The sequence below is a fragment of the Canis lupus genome, chromosome 31 (assembly GCF_048164855.1).
Source record: "Canis lupus baileyi chromosome 31, mCanLup2.hap1, whole genome shotgun sequence".
In the NCBI taxonomy this organism is placed as follows: Eukaryota; Metazoa; Chordata; class Mammalia; order Carnivora; family Canidae; genus Canis; species Canis lupus.
Genome location: NC_132868.1, coordinates 8,576,083 through 8,583,029, shown reverse-complemented (window position 1 = coordinate 8,583,029; position 6,947 = coordinate 8,576,083). Strand labels below are relative to the sequence as shown.

Below are 6,947 nucleotides of genomic sequence, written 5' to 3'. Positions count from 1 at the left end.
CTCAGGAGACCTGGGGCCCCAGGGCGCCTGCATACACCCAGGCTGGGATGGGGGCCGGCGGGGCCGGAGAGCCTGTGCGGCGGCTGAGGGCTTGCCCGTCCTGAGGCCAGGGAGCAAGGGGCCGCCCCAGCATCCCTCTGCGGTTAGAACCAAAAAACCTTGAAGGAGCCTTGGTGTCCATCGAAAGGTGAATGGATAAAGAAGCTGTGGTCTATGTATACAATGGAATATTCCTCAGCCATTAGAAATGACAAATACCCACCATTTGCTTCGACGTGGATGAAACTGGAGGGGATTATGCTGAGTGAAGTAAGTCAGTCGGAGAAGGACAAACATTATATGTTCTCATTCATTTGGGGAATATAAATAATAGTGAAAGGGAATAGAAGGGAAGGGAGAAGAAATGTGTGGGAAATATCAGAAAGGGAGACAGAACGTAAAGACTCCTAACTCTGGGAAACGATCTAGGGGTGGTGGAAGGGGAGGAGGGCGGGGGGTGGGGGTGAATGGGTGACGGGCACTGAGGTGGGCACTTGACGGGATGAGCACTGGGTGTTATTCTGTATGTTGGTAAATTGAACACCAATAAAAAATAAATTTATTAAAAAAAAAAAAAGAACCAAAAACCTTGGAAACAACCGAGAGGGGCCTCCAGGGGGCAGTGGTGAGGCAAGCTCAGGCACACCCAACCCTGGAAATGCTTCCTGGCCCTTAGGGACAAGGAAAAAGGCCCAGGACTTTGCTTTTCTTCTTTTAAGTCATAAAATGACATATTGGAACATGCAGTGGACATGGGTGGATGCTTTACTTTTTTTGATAATGTGAATGTGTTCTTTTTTATTCCTGTAATAAAACTATAGTTAAGGACCTATGTACTTAGGTGCTTCCCCGCCCCGCCCCCCAAAGGTCTAACTGCATGTGGCTACCAGCTTCGCGTGTGTGCAGGGGGAGTGGGCAGCCTGGCCTTGCCCTCAGGGCAGCCACCGAAGCACCTTCTTCCTGTCTGTTGTTAAGCACAGGGGCGGCCCAGAGAGGTCCCTGTCTTCCTCCAAGGACACACAGCCACACAGCGAGGCAGGGAGAGGGCTGCAGGAAGGGGCCAGGTGGGCAGGCAGGCCGAGTACCCAGCCCCGCAGGCCGGAGCAGGGGTCAGGCGCCAAAGACCAGCAGGTTGGGTGCAGCGGCGGCCTCAGCGATGCTGTTCCCATTTACAGGCATCCAGTGTTTGCCCCCAGACCCGGGGCCGGGCAACAGGCTGGTGGCCCCCAGGGACCGGGCTTCCAGTGCGCAGGCACACCCCACAGCTGGAGGGGATGCCCTTGTGGGTGCCCCGAAGCCCAGGTGGGCGGAGCCAAGTGGGGGCGGGGGCGGGGCCTGGGCAGAGGTGGGATGGGGTGGGGGGCGCACCCACCTGGTAACTGGAACCCCATCCTGTAATAGGGAGGGAACACACCGAAGTGCTCTTTGCCTGACTTTTTGAGTCTTTAGTGAGCATGTAACATGCAGCATGAAATGTTCTGTAATTGTGCCGAACCGACCCTGCAAACCCAAAGTCATGTCAAATGTTAAGTCACCGTCATTGACATTTGAAGAATGCTAGTGGAAAAGAACACAGGCCCCAGAGGAAGCTGCCCTGATTTGTATCCTGTGTGACGTCGGCCAAGTTACTAAGCTACTCTGTGCCACCTCCATGCCTTGTCCGTAAAATGAGCGTAGTACCTACCTCTGTGGATTTGTGTGAGGAGCTGAATCATTCTATACAAAGCTGTTGGATGCTTCTGGTTCACAGAAGAGGCCCAGTAACACAGCAGAGGGAGATCAGGGGACAAGCCTGGAATCTCTCTCTTCTCTGAGGGCAGAGCTGACTGTGACACGTCCCTGTCCCTGGACTTGCAGACAAAGTGCCAGAGCCAGTTCTTTCCATGTGCGATGCTGGTGACCTAGGTTTGCCAGGCGATGAAGTGGAGGAAGGCACCCAGGGTGGCTGCTGCCTGGCTGTGTGCAGCCGAGGTGCTGGCTTCTGTGGGCAGCATGGGGCACATCCCAGCGTCCCCATCCTTGGTGCTGGGGATCCTCCTGCAAAAGTTCTCCTTGTGGCTGAGTGTTACTCCTGACTTGGCTCTCTGGCCCTCCTGGGAATTCAGAAAGCGACCTAGCACCTTCTAATAAATCCTAGATGCTAGACTGGAGCATCAGCCATGTGCGTGCAGGTGACACAACAAGCAGGCATCACGTGGCCTTTGGAGCGTGGAGCCAGGGGGGGACTGCAGTTCCACTTCTCATCTCACAGGACAGCTTCACTGGTGATACTGGCAGCGTAACACCAGCCTGATAATATCTGCCTTTTAAAATGTGAAGATCAGGCGGCTCCCGGGCAGGCAGCCGTGGAGGCCGTGGAGACCGCGAAGCGCGGGAGGGAGGCGACCTGCCAAGGGACAGCGTTTCCCGAGAAGGCTCCGGCCTGCAGGGGGGCGGCCAGCCCCAGGGCGAGGTGCTTGTGCTCCACGAGGAGGATGGCATTTATTGCACCAGCGCAGCGGAGCTGGAGCCGAAATAAATCAGAATGAGTTATGCAGAAAGACCCGATGAAATCACGAAAGATGAGTGGATGGAGAAACTCAATAACTTGCATGTCCAGCGGGCAGACATGAACCGCCTCATCATGAACTACTTGGTCACAGAGGGCTTTAAGGAAGCAGCAGAGAAATCTCGAATGGAATCTGGGATTGAACCTAGTGTGGACCTAGAAACACTTGATGAGCGGATCAAAATCCGTGAGATGATCCTGAAAGGCCAGATCCAGGAGGCTATTGCGTTGATCAACAGTCTCCATCCGGAGCTCCTGGCCACAAACCGGTACCTTTACTTCCACCTGCAACAACAGCACCTCATAGAGCTGATCCGCCAGCGTGAGACCAAGGCGGCGCTGGAGTTCGCACAGACCCAGCTGGCCGAGCAAGGTGAGGAGAGCAGGGAATGCCTGACGGAGACGGAGAGCACCCTGGCCCTGCTGGCCCTTGACAACCCAGAAGAGTTGCCGTTTGGGGACCTGCTTCACATGATGCAGAGGTAGAAGGTGTGGAGTGAAGTTAACCAAGCTGTCCTAGATTATGAAAATCATGAGTCAATACCCAAGCTGGCAAAATTACTGAAACTACTCCTTTGGGCTCAGAATGAGCTGGACCAGAAGAAAGTAAAATATCCCAAAATGACAGACCTCAGCAAAGGTGTGATCGAGGAGCCCAAGTAGAGTCCGTGCCGGCGGCCCTGTGCTTCCCCGGCAGGGACTCCTCAGAGCAGCCGTCTGTGACTCAGATTTTGACTGCAGTAGAGAACTCTTTTTTCCCCTTTTTATATTTATTTATTTATTTATTTATTTATTTATTTATTTATTTATTTGACTCGGCATCTTTTTTAAAGGGAAGTGTGGCCCTTTTAAGTGCTGGAAAACGTGCAGTGAATGGCACTGTCTCTTTGGCAGTGTGGTGCAGACTCTGCACCCTGGGCATGCTTTGAAGGCGAGGACAGGACGCAGGGCGCTCCTGCTGTTTGGCTCCTGAAGGATCGCACCCCCATGGAGTGTTCGGTTAGGAGGGGATATTGTTGAACTGAGGCCTCCCACTCAAACCTACGAAAAGCACTGGTCATTATTTGCTTTGTTAGCTTCTAGGCAGAACATATGTTTTCTCAGATTTCCCAAGACTTGTCAGGCCTTTGTGGAGAAGTTTTCTCTTACCCCTTGGTTTTTTGTTTTTGTTCTTTCATAGGAAAGACTATATAAAATTGTAAATCCTAATTCAAAGACTTCTTTTGTGTGAGGGCATTGAGTTTGATTTGTTTTCCCTTTTGGTCTGGGTTGTGTGGCTTTTGGGGTGATGTGTGTGTGAGGGGTGGGGCTGTGTGTTTTTTAATTTTTTAAATATATATTTTGGTGCTGGTTGTGGTGAGCGACTTTCCTAGTGGATCAATGAACCTTCTCTTCTAGGCAGTTTTGTTGAAAATAAAGGTTTCTCTTTGATCTCAAGAATGACAAATAAATAAATGAATAAAATAAAATAAAATAAAATAAAATAAAATAAAATAATAAGAAGATCATTATTTTTGGAACAAGGGTCAGATGTATATACTTTCAGATAGCTTGTGATAAAAAAAGTCTGATAAATATTACTCTACACCCACAAAGCAAAGGAAAAAAAACAGAGACAATCCCAGAAAGCATACAAGAAGATAATAGAAGACCATCAGTTATAACAGTAAATGTGAATTAATGAGCTCTCCATGTTAAGAAAGATTAAGATATAGTTTTACAAAAGATAATAGAGAACTTTATATTATTAGTGAGAGACATATATAAAGTTAAATGATTTATGTTAAATATTTTCTGGAAAATATCAACAAAAGGAAAGTAGCGACATGATGATGAAAGAATTCAAAGGAAACACTTGAAATAGAAGAAAAAGAGCTAAAATGGGAAGGAGATATGACAGAGAAACCACAACGGATATGTAAAGGGCCGGTCAATGTATGAAAGTTGAAATAGCTCTAGAAATCCAACGAAAATTAATCCTATCCTGAGACCACATTTCCACCATCAATGCGGCAAAGATAAATAATGCCCAATGTTTCCACACGTTTCCTGAAACGGACCCTCAGAGCTCCTGCCCTGTGTCAGAGTGTGAGTCCGGGCAACCTTCTGGGGAGGTGTTGTTTTAGGACATTCTGAGGCAAAGGTTCACTCAATCTTCAACACAAAAGTGTCTCTTGGAAGTGATCTTAAGAAAATTCTCATCCATTTTATAGCCACATTTCAGAGATTAGTTACAAATTTGACTTGTGTTTGTGAATGGCTGGCTGGAATGTAACTTAGCCTAAACATAGGAATCTCAGTTAGAGTCTGGTCAGGAGATAAGACCCACATTTGCCCCCCTGGATCGGGGAAGCTTGACGGTAAGCAGCACTAACTAGTGGGCGGGGAGTAGCTACCTAGAGGGACAGGAGGCCTTGGAAGTGCTCCTGAAGCAGCAGACGCAGCAGCAGCCACTGCCTCTAGACCGAGGGCCCTCCCTCCATCAGGGCACTGTCACCGACAGAGACTGGCAATGGCCGGACACATTTTTGGTTGTCACAGATGGGAGGGTTCAGTACTGCTCTCTGGGAGGCAGAGGCCACGGATGGAGCTAACATCTTACAGGCACAGGACAGCCCCATGACACAGCCATCCAGCCCCAGTGGCAGGGGTGCCTCTGCTGAGAACACTGTGTGTGTGTGTGTGTGTGTTTGTGTGGTGTGTATAGATGATGCTGTGGGGTAGGGCGTGTGTGATATGTGTGTAGTGTGTATGTATAGTGTGGTGTGGTGTGTGTGTGTGCTGTGTATATGTATGGTGTGTGTTATATGTGTGTAGTGTGTATATATTATGGTGCAGGGCGTGTGTGTGATACGTGCGTGTGTGTATGTGTATTGTGTTGTGCTGTGCTATGTGGTGTGACGTGTGAGTCGAAGGCAGGTGAGGGCCCACCGAGTCCACCAACAGATGCCACTCTCTCCTTCTAGAGACACTGCGTGGCCCTTGTCACCTTGATCCTGGTCTTGGAAACATCAGAGAGTCACAGAAACCTTCCTCGCACAGGATCAATTAAGTGTCATTATTCACCTTTCTGCTTCTGGACCGAAAGCAGCACAAATAAAATGCTGCAAACAGGCTGATTAGAAGGATCCAGAAAACAGGTCAGAGCTGGTTGTAATGTGGTCTGCAGCGGGGCTGAGGCCGAGCGGGTCAGCACTCCCCTTACAGGTGCCGCAGCCCCCTCGCGGCCTCCCCCTCAGCCTGCCCTCAGGGCTGTGCACCTGCGCCTGACAGCGGCTCCTCCTGACCAAGTCCCCCAGGCTGCTGGAGGGTCCCGCAGGCCCCTCCCTAGCCAAGCGCACAGGGCTTTGATTGCAAAGGCCCGCTGCCGAGTGGGTGCGTTGGTGGCCTTAGGGTGACAGGAAATGGAAGCCTGGCTGGACGTCGTGCCTGCACACATCTGCTTAGGTGCATAGACAGCACTCCCCCGCTCCCTCTGTCACCCCCTCGCCCGCACCCCAGGTCCCCAGAGGGTCATCCCAGAGGAGAACCTACCCAGAGAAGGCTCGGGAAGGAGGGGTCTGCTGTGTGACTCCCACAGTGCGTTTTCTCAGCACGTTGGGCTCAGTGTGAACAAGGATCTTCTCAGTAACTGTTTGTAGGATGGAACAGTGCATCCTAGTGCTAACCTAAATTCTCAAAGGCTAAAATTTAAAATATGGTTAACTGAGTTTCCTGGTATAGACCACTTTGTCAAAATTTTTATAATTTTGAAATGATTATAAATTGATAGGAATTTGCAGAAATAATACAGAAAATTCCCCTGTGCCCTTTTACTCAGTTTCCCCCGTGGTTAGATTTCACATGACTCTAGTTGAGTATCAAGTCCAGGAAACTGACATTGCTACAAGGTGTGTACACAGCTTTATGCTATTTTACGAGATGTAAATTTGCATACAGTTTAATTCAGAGCAGGGATTCCCAAAGTTTGACCCGAGGGCGAAATCCAGAAGGTCTCCTGTTTGGATAAACAAAGTCTGATATGAACACAGCCATGCTCGCTCATTCGTGTATTGTCAGTGGCCGCTATGATGGCTGAATTGAGTCCTTGTGACAGAAGCTGTATGGCTTGCAAAGCCTCTAACATTTATTTCCTGGACTATATAGAAAAGGTTTGCTGATGCTTGATGGAGAGAATCACTGGATTTTTTTTTTAATCTGGAAAGAAATTTGGAGCCCCCACAGTGCAGCCCTTCCTTTTGTAGGGGAGGAGACTAGGGTCAGATGAGAGACTAAGATCCCCTCTGACCTTCCTACCTCCTCTCTCCAGCAGCCCACTCACTGGGCACTGGGCCATTACAATGGATTTTACTGTTTGGAG

At 49.6% G+C, this 6,947-nt stretch overlaps 1 pseudogene; it reads left to right on the top strand.

The window, feature by feature from the left end:
• Positions 1-2,543: 2,543 nt before the first annotated feature.
• On the top strand, positions 2,544-3,310 carry LOC140622382 (glucose-induced degradation protein 8 homolog pseudogene; annotated as a pseudogene).
• Positions 3,311-6,947: the final 3,637 nt, after the last annotated feature.